The sequence below is a fragment of the Pristiophorus japonicus genome, chromosome 19 (genome assembly GCF_044704955.1).
Source record: "Pristiophorus japonicus isolate sPriJap1 chromosome 19, sPriJap1.hap1, whole genome shotgun sequence".
Lineage (NCBI taxonomy): Eukaryota > Metazoa > Chordata > Chondrichthyes > Pristiophoridae > Pristiophorus > Pristiophorus japonicus.
In genome coordinates this window covers 97019368-97034146 of record NC_091995.1, presented here as the reverse complement: position 1 = coordinate 97034146, position 14779 = coordinate 97019368, and the positions used below count along the sequence as shown (strand labels likewise).

At 42.7% G+C, this 14779-nt stretch overlaps 1 protein-coding gene across 2 annotated transcripts in view; it reads left to right on the top strand.

The window, feature by feature from the left end:
* The window catches only part of LOC139230084 (transcriptional enhancer factor TEF-1-like), a 218683-nt gene that overhangs the window by 107585 nt on the left and 96319 nt on the right, over window positions 1-14779 (top strand). For both annotated transcript variants that reach the window (XM_070861888.1, XM_070861889.1), the window contains exons 2-3: window positions 2658-2809; window positions 3037-3158. The gene's annotated coding sequence lies outside the window, so the exon portion shown is untranslated. The remainder of the gene's footprint in view (window positions 1-2657; window positions 2810-3036; window positions 3159-14779) is intronic.

Genomic DNA, 14779 nt, shown 5'->3' with positions numbered 1-14779 from the left:
GTTCTCCATTTCTTTCTCTTTAGCATATTTAATAATTCCATTTCTGTCTGTATCTCCCAATATTCCACTTCCTCTTTTAGCTCCACTTTTGTGTATCTTTCCTTTTTCCCCCATTTGATAAATACCCCTATCTGACTGAAGCTGAATGAAAGGGCTCTTTTCTCACATTGTTTGGGGATCTTTTTAAATAATGTTGTATAATTTTCAAAAACAAATTTCTTTTGCATTTTCAACATGCTGTTTTATTCTCAGATCACATAGAAACATAGAAAATAGGTGCAGGAGCAGGCCATTCAGCCCTTCTAGCCTGCACCGCCATTCAATGAGTTCATGGCTGATCACTTTGCTGAAAGAGGAAGAACTGCATCAGGTTTTAGTTTTCCTGCATGTTTTCTGCTCATTTGATGAGACGTTAAACCGAGGTCCCATGTCACTATTTCGAAGACGAGCTGGGGAGTTCTCCCTGGTGTCCTGACTAATATTTATCCCTCAATCCACATCACTAAAAAAACGATTATCTGGCCATTATCACACTGCTGTGTGTGGGAGCTTGCTGTACTGCTGTGTTTCCCACATTACAACAATAATTATGCTCCAAAAGAACTTCATTGGCTGTAAAGCGTTTTGAGACATTTGGTGGTCGTGAAAGGCACTATATGAATGTAAGTCTTTCTTTCATTTCAACGGAAGTGGGAAATCTTGAGAAGTGACAAAGATATATTCTGTTACTCTTTTACATATTTTAGCATTGTAAAATCTTCTAGTAAAGTTTAGAGTTTTTTGGAAAGGATACTTTTTAAACTCATCAGTCAGTCTTCTGCCCTACCGATCTGATTATCTCTGACTCTCAGACTGTCTAGGGGACAGTTGTTTTTATATAAAATGACATAGAAAGTCTTTATGCGCCACATGAATCTTCTCCCATTCAATCTCTGTCATCTCAGCCTTTCAGCATACCTTTCAATTCCCTTTTCTCATGTACTTGAAAAGTTTCCTGTAGTAGCGAGTTCAACATGCTAACCACTCTGAGTAAAGACATTTCTCCGTATTTTCCCACTGGATTTATTAGTAATTATCTTTTATTTATGGCCCTAGTTTTGGATTCTCCCACAAATGGAAACATTCTCTCCACATCTACCCTGTCCAAACCATTCATACTTTTAAAGATCTCTATCAGTTCTCCATTAAGTCTTCTCTTTTCTAAAGTAAAAAACCCAAACTGTTCAATATTTCCCAACAGCTGTAATGTTGCAGTTCTGGTACCTCGTGTAAATCTTTTTTGCACTTTCTCCAGTGCTTCTATGTCCTTTCATAGTACCACCTTCTTCTTTGGCAGTCGCCCGGAGTCGAGGATGAATTGCTTCCATGCTAATTAGTTCTAAGGTGACTGATGAGACCAATGCGGGATCTACAATCTCTGTCACAGGTGGGGCAGATAGTGGTTGGAGGGACGGGTGGTGGGGTGCTTGATTTGTCGAACGCTCCTTCCGCTGTTTGCGCTTGGCTTCCGCATACTCCCAGCGAAGAGACTCGAAGTGTTCGCCGCCTTTTCAGATGTTTCTTGGGCCAGGGATTCCCAAGAGTCGGTGGGGATGTTACATTTTTTCAAGGAAGCTTTGCGGGTGTCCTTGAAGAGCTTTCTCTGCCCTCCTGGAACTCGCCTGCCATGATATAGCTCAGAATAGAGTGCTCGTTTCGGGAGTGTGGAATTGGTATGCGGACAATGTGGCCCTTCCATCGGAGCTGATCGAGCGTGGTCAATGCCTCAATGCCTCAATGCTGGCCTGAGCGAGAATGCTGACGATGGTGCACCTATCCTACCAATGGATTTGCAGGATTTTGCAGAGGCAGCGTTGCTGGTACTTCTCCAGTGCTTTGAGGTGCCTACTGTACATAGTCCATGGAGACCTGTGCACAGTTCTCCAAGTGCAGCTTGACCATAGTCCTATACAGCTTTATCCCTGTTTCTCTCTCTCTCTAACATTCCTGGTTTCAGTCATGTGGACTACAGGTCCTGTATATGGCCCAGTTATTATTTTTCATGTGTGGGGTGAGATGGTAATTGTCAGCAACTGAGGGAGTTTATTTGGGAGGATACAATGCTAATGACCCACCACTAAATCTTTGTCTGCCCTCATTGAGTGAGTGTTGTTTCAGAAAGGCTGGGCTATTACTTAAGAGGTAGGTAAAAATGGATGCAATGTAATTTTTTTCAAATAGCCTCTCTGGGCTGACACTTGAAGAATGGGCCCCTAAACTGAGCTTCTGGGTCGAGGCCTTTGGGAGAGGATTCACGTTTAGTTTCTGATAGCTACATTTCATTTTCTCTCTCCTTTCACTGCCATGCCTCATTCCCTCTCGCTCACAGCAACCTGTAAACCCGGCGCCCAAGTTTCCACCCAGTAAGGAGAAAATAGACTCTCATCCAACATTCTGGGCATATTTTTGTGTTAATCCCATTCAATCCTTAGAAAATCCCAATAAATTGACATTAAACTCACAAATCCTCAGCAGGAACGTCGACTTTTAATATGGGATTCCTCTTCTCTTCAAGTGTGTGGCTTTTTAGTGAATTAGAAAGTGAAATTCTCCCCGAGAAGGGTAGGTGAAGCCGGCAGCTCCTCCTCCACTGACTCATCGCGTTCATTTCATTCCAGCCGCTCATTCCTGAAATTTTTCCTGAACCTGTCACCCAGCTTCCAAAATACTTCATCTCCAAAAATCCAGCTTGGAAAAAGGCAGCAGAGAGCCCCCCAAAAGCGACTAGGTTGTGCCGGCTCCCGGCGAGCTGCCTCTCCGTTTATTAAAGGTAAGTTTGGCTTCACTCAAACTTTCTTCGCTCCCAGTTGTTGCTTTGCTAAGACAAAGGCAGAAATGTGGGAGGCTCGGGATCGCTCTCATTTCTGACATTTTTGTGCCCGAACTTCCGCATTTAAGAAATAAATCTCAGCTCCATCTCTCTGGAACTTACAGCTTGAGAGTTGATGGTTAAATACATCATAAACTCCTTTTCTCTTATCTGATATTTTTATTTAGGGAGAGGAAGCAAAACGCGTTTGTTCACCCGACAGAGTTTGTTTAAAATGTAACACAAAGGGTTGTGCAAACCAGACCAGGATCCGAGATTTGTACCTCTACTCGTCAAGTATTTACGATTTGTAAGTATCGCTTTGTTTTATTTGAATTATTAAGTTTTTAAAGAGTATTCTTGTATACCCGTCCGCGAGGGGAGGGGAGGGGAGGGAGCGGTGGAAGAGCTGGCTAAGCGAAATCTGAGCCGCCAATGTGACGGGATCTCTTTCCTTGTTCGAACACAAAACAACAGAAAAACTTTCAAAACTTTTCTGGTACTTTTCCCAACGCCAAAATGAGCATATAGATGCAATGTAATGTAGTAAGTTGTATTCCTGACACGAGGGCCACACAAATAGCTCTTTATCTGGATGCAGTTTCATTAACTATTAACTTGTAATTTAAAAACAAAAAATCCATGTGGATATTTTTGGAAGAACTTGCCACAAGATTTTTTTATTTAAGGAGATAACATTAGCTTTATTATTAAATGTTTTCATATTTTGTCTTTTGTAATATTGAGAGTGCAGTGAAATAATAAATACTTTGTTGGGAATTGATCTGGTCATTTCAAATATATCTGATTCTGAATCCCCTGCCCCTTGCACTGACCTGTGATGATCAGATTTCTCTCTTAGTTTGTTGAAGTGTAATGTTTGCTTCAGCTTCCTCTTGTGTTTAAGGGCCAGTTGTGCTGAGGAGCAATCATAGCTTAGTATCAAATGATGGGAATTTTAATCAGTATATCCCACGCCATCTTGTCCCTTTATATCCTATCCTGTCACTGTCTTCTTTTAATTCTATCCTGTTCCGTGTCTTTTACACACTATGTGGGGTTAGCACCAACTGGGAATGGAATCTCGACATTGTGGTGAATGTTTCATTATCTAAAATGTAATCTGGGTATCCTCCAGGGTCCAGCATCATAACCTGACAACCTGAAATCTTCTGTCACTTGGCATCAATCCACAGTCTACTTTTATGCACTCCTGTTTTCTCCACTTGTCTTCTGAAGGTGCTGTCTCTGGGTACAGTGGGTGGCAGCTGTTCTCCAGTATCTCACATAGTGACCATTCATGATGTGTGCCTAGAAAATGAGCGTTGGCAGTCTATTTAACGATAAGTAGCATCACAGCCAATCCTGATTCTGTTGACCTTATTTCCCACCACAAACTTTCCAGCAGGAGTTTTTGGAAAACGATCAGTGATGAGAAGCCTGTCCTCATCAGGGGGCTGCTGCCAGTTGTAGCATCCTTACCTCTGCACCAGTTGAGCAACTAATTTAGCACTGACTGAGAATGGAATCTCTACATTTGGGTATGTAGGGCACAGTATCCACCAGGTGCTGCATTTGCCCACTGAGCCACATGGGGCCCCAAATAGTCAGAGTCCTGCTAGGCTGACGGCTGTAATAAGGTCTTCACAAGCTGTTACGGATGATGATCTTAGTTCATCCATCCATTGTTGGCCACGTTGAGCTTTGAATCTCTTAAGACTTCTCGGTCTCTTCTGTCTTAGCCATGGCCCTTTCTATGCTATTTATGGAGTATATGCCATTTCTTTTTTTTATGCTTATGTACAGTACTTTATCTAGATGTCAGCCTTGGCTCAGTAGTAGCGCTCTCACCTGTTGATTCAGAAGGGTGTGGGTTCAAGTCCCAGTCTAGAAACTTGCATACATTATCTAGGCTGATACTTCAGTGTAGTACTGAGGAAGTGCTGCACTGTCAAAGGTGCCGTCTTTCAGATGAGAAGTTAAACCGAGCCCCCTTCTTCCCTCACAGATGGACACAAAAGATCCTATGGCACTATTTGAAGAAAAGGGGGAGTTCTCCTGGTTTGCTGACCAATATTTATCCCTCAATCAAACATAATTAAAACAGATTAACTGGTCATTTATCTCATTGCTTTGTGTGGGAACTTGCTATGCATAAATTGTCTGCCATGTATGACTACCAAAAAAAGCAGTAACTATGATTCAAAAGTACGTAATTGGCTGTGGAGTGCTTTGGGACATCCTGAAAATTGCAATATCAATGCAAGTTCGTTCTTCTACATTAAATTTCATCTGCCATTTTTCTTCCACATACATATTCCATCCAATTAATTATGTAATTTCTGAGCTGCTTGCTTTGAACCCACTGCCTACTTTGCATTGACTTTGTGAACCCAGATCATTTATGTAAATTAAAAACCGCAGCGGTCCCGACACCGAGCTGTGCCCCCACCCCCACATTCCATACTTCTCCAACATCCACCACACCCCCACCCAGATATAACTCCTCTAATCAGTACTCAGTGTTTTTTTATCCATCCAGGTTTGTCCTCAATCTTAGTGCTTTGAATTTAACCAGTAGCCTTTCATATGGAACTTTGTCAGATGCCTTTTGGAAGTCTAGATATTCCACATCCTAGGGCTTCCCACTTGGTCTGTCACTTCTTCAAAGAAATTGAGCAAGTTAGTCAGGCAGTAAATTCCTCCTTCGGAATCCATGCTGATTGCTATGAACTAGTTTATTGCAGTGCAAAAATCCTCCAGTACCCTCCTAATCATTGAATCCATTATTTTACACTGAATAGAAGTAGGATCTTGGGGTATGGCTGATGAACAAACCATTCAATTTTCACACTCTGTTTGTGTTGTTGCTTGAACCCCTTGGCTGGATGCTTTGCAGCGAACTGTCCAATATCCTTTGTGTGTTTACTGCGTGTGCTGATGGAGGTGTTGGGTACACTGCTTATGTTACATTTTAATGGGTTATTGGAGTCTCCTTTGGGGAATTTTATAGACAGGCTGGACACCTTGGACATTTTTTTTACCTCTGCTGGCCCCCTGGAAACTGAACATGATGGCAGCAGTGCAGTTTGTACTTCAGCAAATGTTGTATCTGCTACACTCACTAAGGTTTGCAATTCCAATTTTATTTTGAAAACTTGTAACAAAATAAAAGCTACATTTTTACTATCAAATCATAGCCTGTTACTGCAAGGTAAGTTTAAGACAAAGAAGCAGGTTCAAACTTGACAGGCAAATTTAGGACTCATGTGAAGAAGTTCTGTATACAAACAGAGAACAGCACGTGGAATAAACCTCAGGGGAGTGTCGTAGAGGGAAAAGCCATGGAATAATTGATTCAGCGATTGGGGAGACGAGAGTTCTAGTGCTAGGATTGGCTGAATGGCCTTCCTCATCTGTATCGATCTCCTGACTGATGCTGTCTACACCTGGAATGTGTCATTTTTTATTAGCAATATAGCTTTTATTTGGTAATGTGGAAAACATAGCATCAGTTTCCACTTTTTTTTTTAAAAAGGGAGAGAGAAAGCAGTGAATTATAGATTGGTTATCCTGACATCGATAGTGGGGAAAATGCTGGAATCAATTATTAAAGATGAAATAGCAGCGCATTTGGAAAGCAGTGACAGAATCGGTCCAAGTCAGCATGGATTTATGAAAGGGAAATCATGCTTGACAAATCTTCTAGAATTTTTTGAGGATGTAACTAGTAGAGTGAATAAGGGAGAACCAGTGGATGTGGTGTATTTGGACTTTCAAAAGGCTTTTGACAAGGTCCCACACAGGAGATTAGTGTGCAAAATTAAGGCACATGGGATCGGGGGTAATGTACTGACGTGAATAGAGAACTGGTTGGCAGACAGGAAGCAAAGAGTGGGAATAAACCGGTCCTTTTCAGAATGGCAGGCAGTGACTAGTGGGGTGTCGCAAAGTTCAATGCTGGGACCCCAGCTATTTACAATATATATTAATGATTTAGACAAAGGAATTGAATGTAATATCTCCAAGTTTGCAGGTGACACTAAGCTGGGTGACAGTGTGAGCTGTGAGGAGGATGCTAAGAGGCTACAGGTTAGGTGAGTGGGCAAATGTTTGGCAGATGCAGTATAATGTGGATAAGTGTGAAGTTATCCACTTTGGTGGCAAAAACAGGAAGGCAGATTATTATCTGAATGGTGACAGATTAGTAAAAGGGGAGGTGCAATGAGACCTGGGTGTCATGGTACATCAGTCATTGAAAGTAGGCATACAGGTACAGCAGGCAGTAAAGAAAGCAAATGGCACGTTGGCCTTCATAGCGAGAGGATTTGAGTATAGGAGCAGGGCGGTCTTGCTGCAGTTGTACAGGGCATTGGTGAGACATCTTGAGTATTGTGTGCAGTTTTGGTCTCCTAATCTGAGGAAGGACATTCTTGCTATTGAGGGAGTACAGCGAAGGTTCACCAGACTGATTCCCGGGATGACAGGACTGACATATGAAGAAAGACTGGATCGACTAGGCTTATATTCACTGGAATTTAGAAGAATGAGAGGGGATCTCATAGAAACATATAAAATTCTGACGGGATTGGACAGGTTAGATGCAGGAAGAATGTTTCCGATGTTGGGGAAGTCCAGAACCAGGGGACACAGTCTAAGGATAAGGGGTAAGCCATATAGATGAGGAGAAACTTTTTCACCCAGAGAATTGTGAACTTGTGGAATTCTTTACCACAGAAAGTTGTTGAGGCCAGTTCATTGGATATATTCAAAATGGAGTTAGATGTGGCCCTTACGGCTAAAGGGATCAGAGGGTATGGAGAGAAAGCAGGAAATGGGTACTGAAGTTGCATGATCAGCCATGATCATATTCAATGGTGGTGCAGACTCAAAGTTCCGAATGGCCTGCTCCTGCATTTATTTTCTATGTTTCTATGTATACTGATGACACCCAGCTCTACTCACTGCCACGTCCCTCGACCCCTCCACGGTCTCTTAAGTTGTCAGACTGCTTGTCCGACATCCAGTTCTGGATGAGCAGAAATGTTCTCCAATTGAATATTGGGAAGTCCGAAGCCATTATTTTCAGCCCTTGATATAAACTTTGTTCCCTAGCCACTGACTCCAGCTCTCTCCCCAACTCCTGTCTGAGTCTGAACCAGACTGCTCGCAACCTTGGTGTCATTTTTGACCCTGAAATGAATATTCGACCACATATCGACAGCATAACTAAGACCGCCTATTTCAACCCTTAACATCGCCCGTCTCTGCCCCTGCCTCAGCTCATCCGCTGCTGAAGCCCTCATCCATGCCTTTGTTACCTCTTGACTTGATTATTCTAACGCATTCCTGGCTGGCCTCCACATTCTACCCTACGCAAACTAGAGGTGATCCAAAACTCGATTTCCCGTGTCTTAACTTGCATCAAGTCTTGCTCACCCATCACCCCTATGCTCGTTGACCTGCATCGGCTCCCAGTTAAGCAACGCCTCAATTTCAAAATTCTCATCCTTGTTTTCAAATCCCTCCATGGCCTCGCCCCTCCCTATCTCCGTAATCTCTTCCAGCCCCACAACCACCCGAAATGTCTGCGCTGCTCTAATTCTGCCCTCTTGAGCATCCCTGATTATAATCTCTTACCTATTGGTGGCCGTGCCTTCTGTTGCCTGGGCCCCAAGCTCTGGAACTCCTACCTTAACCTCTCCACCTCTCTACCTCTCTTTCCTCCTTCAAGCTTTTGGTCACCTGCCCTGATTTCTCCTTCCGAGGCTCGGTGTCAAATTTTTTATCTCATAATACTCCTGTGAAGCGCCTTGGGACGTTTCACTACCATAAAGGTGCTATATAAATACAAGTTGTTGTTGTAATTGTGATAGTTGGGTATGATCATGTATTTTACAGTTCAGTTAGCTCTGGGATTTTAACAAAGTGTAACATTGGTGGTGGGTGAAATTTTCAATCTTTGACCACTTAAATGTGAATCAGCCAACAGCACAGTTCTAGGTTTTGTTCTTTCAGATTGGACACTGGCCTGAGCATAACGTTGCACTGAAGGTCACAATCTCAGATTTAGTTTTTTTAATTAAGCATATTACTGTGATACATAGAATAAAGTGTATATTATTCTGATAACTCTATAAATAATGCAGTCCCAATAATGCAGTGATTGGGGAATAATTACTCCAATAATACATTAAATTAGTATATTACTGTGAAAATTCAGTAACCTGGGAATAATCAGCACGATAGCCCAATTATACTGTAAATGGAAAATATGGAATATATTACTCCAATAGTTCAATAAACCAGCTCCAACAAATCTGACAATACAGTAAATGAGGAATTAGAATATTTGAAGGTAATGATGATGATACAAGTGTGCATTACCCCAAAAATACTCTCTGCCAGTAGCTACTTTTACTTTGTGAAAAATGTCGGGGAACACATTAGTTTAAGGTTCAAATTTAGGGAATTATAGTATTCCACACAATTAGAACCAGGTATCCAGATTCCAGGTTGAAATTATATTTTCATCCTTAACTTCTCTTTTGGAGAAAAAGGGGCAGTTATGTTTGAGAGTCAGAATTCTGCACCCATCCTTTCTTCTTCCCCCATCCCAATCTAATTCAAATTGGAAAAGTACAGGCCAGTGCCAAAGCTTGGAAATATTCAACTTAAATTACACCAAGTAGGAATAAGTAGAAGCCAAGATGAAAATTTTGCAATATGAAATCTGGAATACAACAATAAATTGGGGGCCATACATCCAATTATATACAGTGCTGTCCAGATTCTGAGTGTGTCCAAAATCTCTGAACATATAAACTGGACATCAAGACCTAGATTTTCCAATCACTGTTAAAATAACGTCAACTGGAAAATCCAGCTTCAAAACTGACTCTCTTTTAATGCAAGTCCATGTTCTGATGTGCATATATCAGTTACTAGTGTTTTCATTATCAGTGGAGCAAATATCAGAACCTATGCCATGCTCCCAACTATGCTTCAACCTCCACTCCATCTGCCCTTATTCTGCCCACTATCCGCTTTTGGCTTACGCCTAAAATACTGACTCAGTTACAGGTTATAAATGTGGCCTGACCTACGGCTACGTATTATTGACATTTTATAATGTGTTTTTTGATTTATGGGTTAGATTTAGCCTCAATGCAAGCTTCAATTCTGTTTAATATGTGCAGGGCTGAGCCAGTTTATGTCTGATTCCTAATCATTACCAGTGGATAGTGAATCCATGGCAATAGCACGTCGGATCTCAGATCTAGAACTAAACACTGGCACCATAGTGATAAAATGCTGACATCATCAGCTTCTACATAACCTCTGCTGGTACTTTAGCTTTCTAAGCTGGAAGCTGGCAGAAGCTGCTGTATTACAAGTGCTCTGACAGGACAGTATAATACTGTAGTACGTGGGCTGTGGGCTGCTCACAGTTGCCTACTGTTGCAGCTTTTAGTTGGTTTAACTCCTTAAATTCTAAAACCTGAGCCCAGCAAATTCTCTGACTACTGTTCTGCTTTTTTTTCTTCTGCCCTTTTCTTTGCTAGGATACTTTTTCACCTGGGCGTGGCGCTTTCTAGTATCTCGCCCAAGTGGCCGTTGTTCATGTGTGAGCACACACAATGAGTGTTGGCAGTCCAGTACACCCCAGGAAAATCAGAGCTAGGTGCCAGGCTCACCCTAGTCCCCATCCACTGGCAGCAACAAACCTCTCACTTAACTGCAGTAGCACTGCTGCCATTCACTGCAATGCGCACCACTGAAGTGGGTAGATTTTAGCTTGCCTTGGACTGCAGCTAGAGCTCAGCCTGCAGTATAAATGCCAAGAAGCATGCTGTCAGAGGGCCAACGTTTCTACCACCAGGATGGCAGTGTACAGACACTGCTCTCCTAAACCATTGAAGTGCCTCTGCTCAGACATCAGATGAGCTTTGAGGGCGTTTCCACTGCATTGGAACTGGGAGCCATTGGGCAGCTGCTTACGAAGTGGTTACCAGTATCATTTCACCATTAGATGAAATGATACTGGTAACCACTTGGTAAGCAAGTGATCACTTACCACAAAACGAGTTCCTAACTGCAGCCAAGTCATCAAGGAATCGGGGAGGGGAGTGAAATGCAGCTTCCCAGCTGGCTTGAATTGAACTGCAGTATTATACAGTCCTGTCAGCACTGCCGTGCAGCAGCTAAAGGTATGGCTCTTAAACCAACAGATTAGCTGATTTGCTGCTCGGTGCTGCAGAAAACTGCACTACTGCCCGAAATGTTGAGCTGCATTGCATCTATTCAGCACAGGCAGGATGAGGTTCTGTGCCTCCTTCCTCCCAGATCATTCTGATGTCTTTATTTGATGTTGAGTACCTGGATTTGGGGCAAATTGACGCACAGGCCTACGGAACCTGTGCCCACGGACCCCTATCAAACATGGGTCCCAAGCCAGGGGGCAGTTTCATTTAAGTGTAGTATATTGTGATATGAGTTGCATTATTCCTACTTTGATTTCCTATGTTATAACATTAACAACACTTCAAAATTGCGTCATTAGCTGTAAAGTGCTTTGGGATGTCTTGAGATTGTGAAAGGCACTGTATATATGCAAGACTTTTTTTATGATCAATCCAGTATGTCAATCTATGGGCCTATTTTGTCATGTATTTGACTATACATTTCTGTTTTAATGGATTGGGGGAAGGGTGTGCGGAGATGCCAGAATGTTCTTGGTGCCTAGGGCCCCAAGAATTTTAATTGGACTCTCCTTGAGATCAGCCTCTTTGTGAGAAGAATCCATCACAATGAGCATTGCTTTCCATGAATTCTGATTGTTATAACCTTTGGCTGGAATGTGAATATTTTAGAAATTAATATGGAAGGATTATTGATCATTGGGGGGATAGTGGCCATTTAGTTTGTCAAAAAATCCAAAATGTTGTCATTATCATCTCAATGGGTTTTCCTCTGAAATTCAGTAAACTGATCCTGCACCCGTGTGATACCCTTAGGCTAAAAGTTCATGCTCCAGTTATACCTGGTGATTACAATAGGCAGCCATGATTATATTTCCACCTCACACATTTTTGAGTCTGGGCAAGCAGAACACTAAAATTCTCTTTTTAAATTCTTTTAAAATTCTCATCCTTTTCAAATCACTCCATAGCCTCGCCCCCTCCCTATCTCTGGAACCTCCTCTAACCCTCCAAGATCTCCGCACTCCTCCAATTCTGGCCTCTTGCGCATTCCCATTTTTATCGCTCCACCATTGGCGGCCATGCCTTCAGCTCCCAAGGCCTTAAGCTCTTGAATTCCCTCCCTAAACTCTGCCTCTCCTCCTTTTAAGATGCTCTTTAAAACTACATCTTTGGCCAAGCTTTTGGTCACCTGTCCTAATACATCCTTATGTGGCTCAGTGTCAAACTTTGTCTATGAATGGTCCTGTGAAGCGCCTTGGGATGTTTTACCTTATTAAAGGTGTTTTATAAATGCATGTTGTTGTTGTATATGGGTGTACTTTAGACACAAGTACCTAGCTATCCTCAGTGGCCTCTGCTTAGCTGTTAGCTCTCTGCTAACCGATGCTCTGGGGGCCGTAATACGTACTCCGTCATTTTTAAGCTTTTAAATTCCTATTGATGATTATATAAATTCTGAATATCTCATCACTGGCATCAAACTAGAGACTTCTAAAAGATCAGCAGCATGTTCCAGTACATGTGTCTTCAGGAACCTGGGGAAAATATTCCAGGTGCAGTGTAACTGAGGTTTTCATATCTGCACCTCTCACAACATGGCCATCTCCAGGACATGACATTAAAACCAATAACCATCAGCATAAGAACCTAAGAACAAAAGAAATAGGAGCAGGAGTAGGCCGTCGGGCACCTCGCGCCTGCTCCACCATTTAATACTATCATGGCTAATCCGATCATGGACTCGGGTCCACTTCCCTGCCTGTTCCCCATAACCACTTATTCCCTTATCGGTTAAGAAACTGTCTATTTCTATCTTAAATTTATTCAATGACCCAGCTTCCACAGCTCTCTGAGGCAGCGAATTCCACAGATTTATAACCCTCTGAGAAGAAATTCCTCCTCATCTCAGTTTCAAATGGGCGGCCCCTTATTCTAAGATTATGCCCCATAGTTCTAGTCTCCCCCATCCTCTTTGCATCCACCTCATAATCTTCTACATTTCAATAAGATCAACTCTCATTTTTCTGAATTCCAATGAGTAGAGGCCCAACCTACGCAATATTTCCTCATAAGTCAACCCACTCATCCCCGGAATCAACCAAGTGAACCTTCTCTGAACTGCCTCCAAAGCAAGTATATCCTTTCGTAAATATGGAAACCAAAACTGTACGCAGTATTCCAGGTGTGGCCTCATCAATACCCTGTATAACTGTAGCAAGACTTCCCTGCTTTTATACTCCATCCCCCTTTGCAATAAAGGCCAAGATTCCATTGGCTTTCCTGATCACTTGCTGTACCTGCATACTAATCTTTTGTGTTTCATGCACAAGGACACCCAGGTCCCGCTGTACTGCAGCACTTTGTAATCTTTCTCCATTTAAATAATAACTTGCTCTTTGATTTTTTTTCTGCCAAAGTGCATAACCTCTCACTTTCCAACATTATACTCCATCTGCTAAATTTTAGCCCATTCATTTAGCCTGTCTATGTCCTTTTGCAGATTTTTTTGTGTTCTCCTCACACATTGCTTTTCCTCCCATCTTTGTATCATCAGCAAGTAGGCTACGTTACACTTAGTCCCTTCTTCCAAGTCATTAATGTAAATTGTACACCGATCCCTGCGGCACCCCACTAGTTACTGATTGCCAACCCGAGAATGAACCATTTATCCCGACTCTCTGTTTTCTGTTAGTTAGCCAATCCTCTATCCATGCTAATATATTACCCCCAACCCCGTGAACTTTTATCTTGTGCAGTAACCTTTTATATGGCACCTTGTCAAGTGCCTTCTGAAAGTCCAAATACACCAGATCCACTGGTTCCCCTTTATCCACCCTGTTCATTACATCCTCAAAGAATTCCAGCAAATTTATCAAACGTGACTTCCCCTTCATAAATCCATGCTGACTCTGCCTGACCGAATTATGCTTTTCCAAATGCCCTGCTACTGGTTCTTTAAAAATAAACACCAACATTTTCCCAATCACAGATGTTAGGCTATCTGGTCTATAGTTTCCTGCTTTTTGTCTGCCTCCTTTTTTAAATAGGGGCGTTACATTTGCAGTTTTCCAATCTGCTGCGACTCTCCAGAATCCAGGGAATTTTGGTAAATTACAACCAATGCATCCACTATCCCTGCCGCTACTTCTCTTAAGACCCTAGGATGCAAGCCATCAGGTCCAGGGGATTTATCCACCTTTAGTCCTATTATCTTACTGAGTACCATCTCCCTAGTGGACTCCCCGACCTGCGTGAGAACACCAATGGTAGATCGGGGCCATCAAAGGAGCAAAGGTGCAACGGCCCGGGAGCAACATGGAGGCATACTGCTTCAGGGAGCTGGTGCAGGAGGGTGACAGAAGCGAAGAGTGACGTCATCAAGATCCAAGTTGGTGATTGGAGCGTGGGCAGATACAGCAGGGGCGGTGAGAGACTTTGGAGGGATGTGATCGGGGCCCAGGAGAGGCGTGAGTTCAGGGCCAGGGACCCAGGGGAAGCATGGGCCAGCCCACACTGCGATATGTGTGCGCACTAGGTCCGTGCAGCAGAGCAGGTCTCCATTCGTCATGGATAACCCTTGCCACTAGCTCTGTCAAGTCTGTGTGGTGGCTGGTGTGCAACAGCCACCACATATTAAAAAAAATCCACGCACAGGCATCTTCCACCCTTCAGGTTGTCGTTCAGGACCTAGAATATTAGGTACTTCATTGAACTGTGAACTCATCCT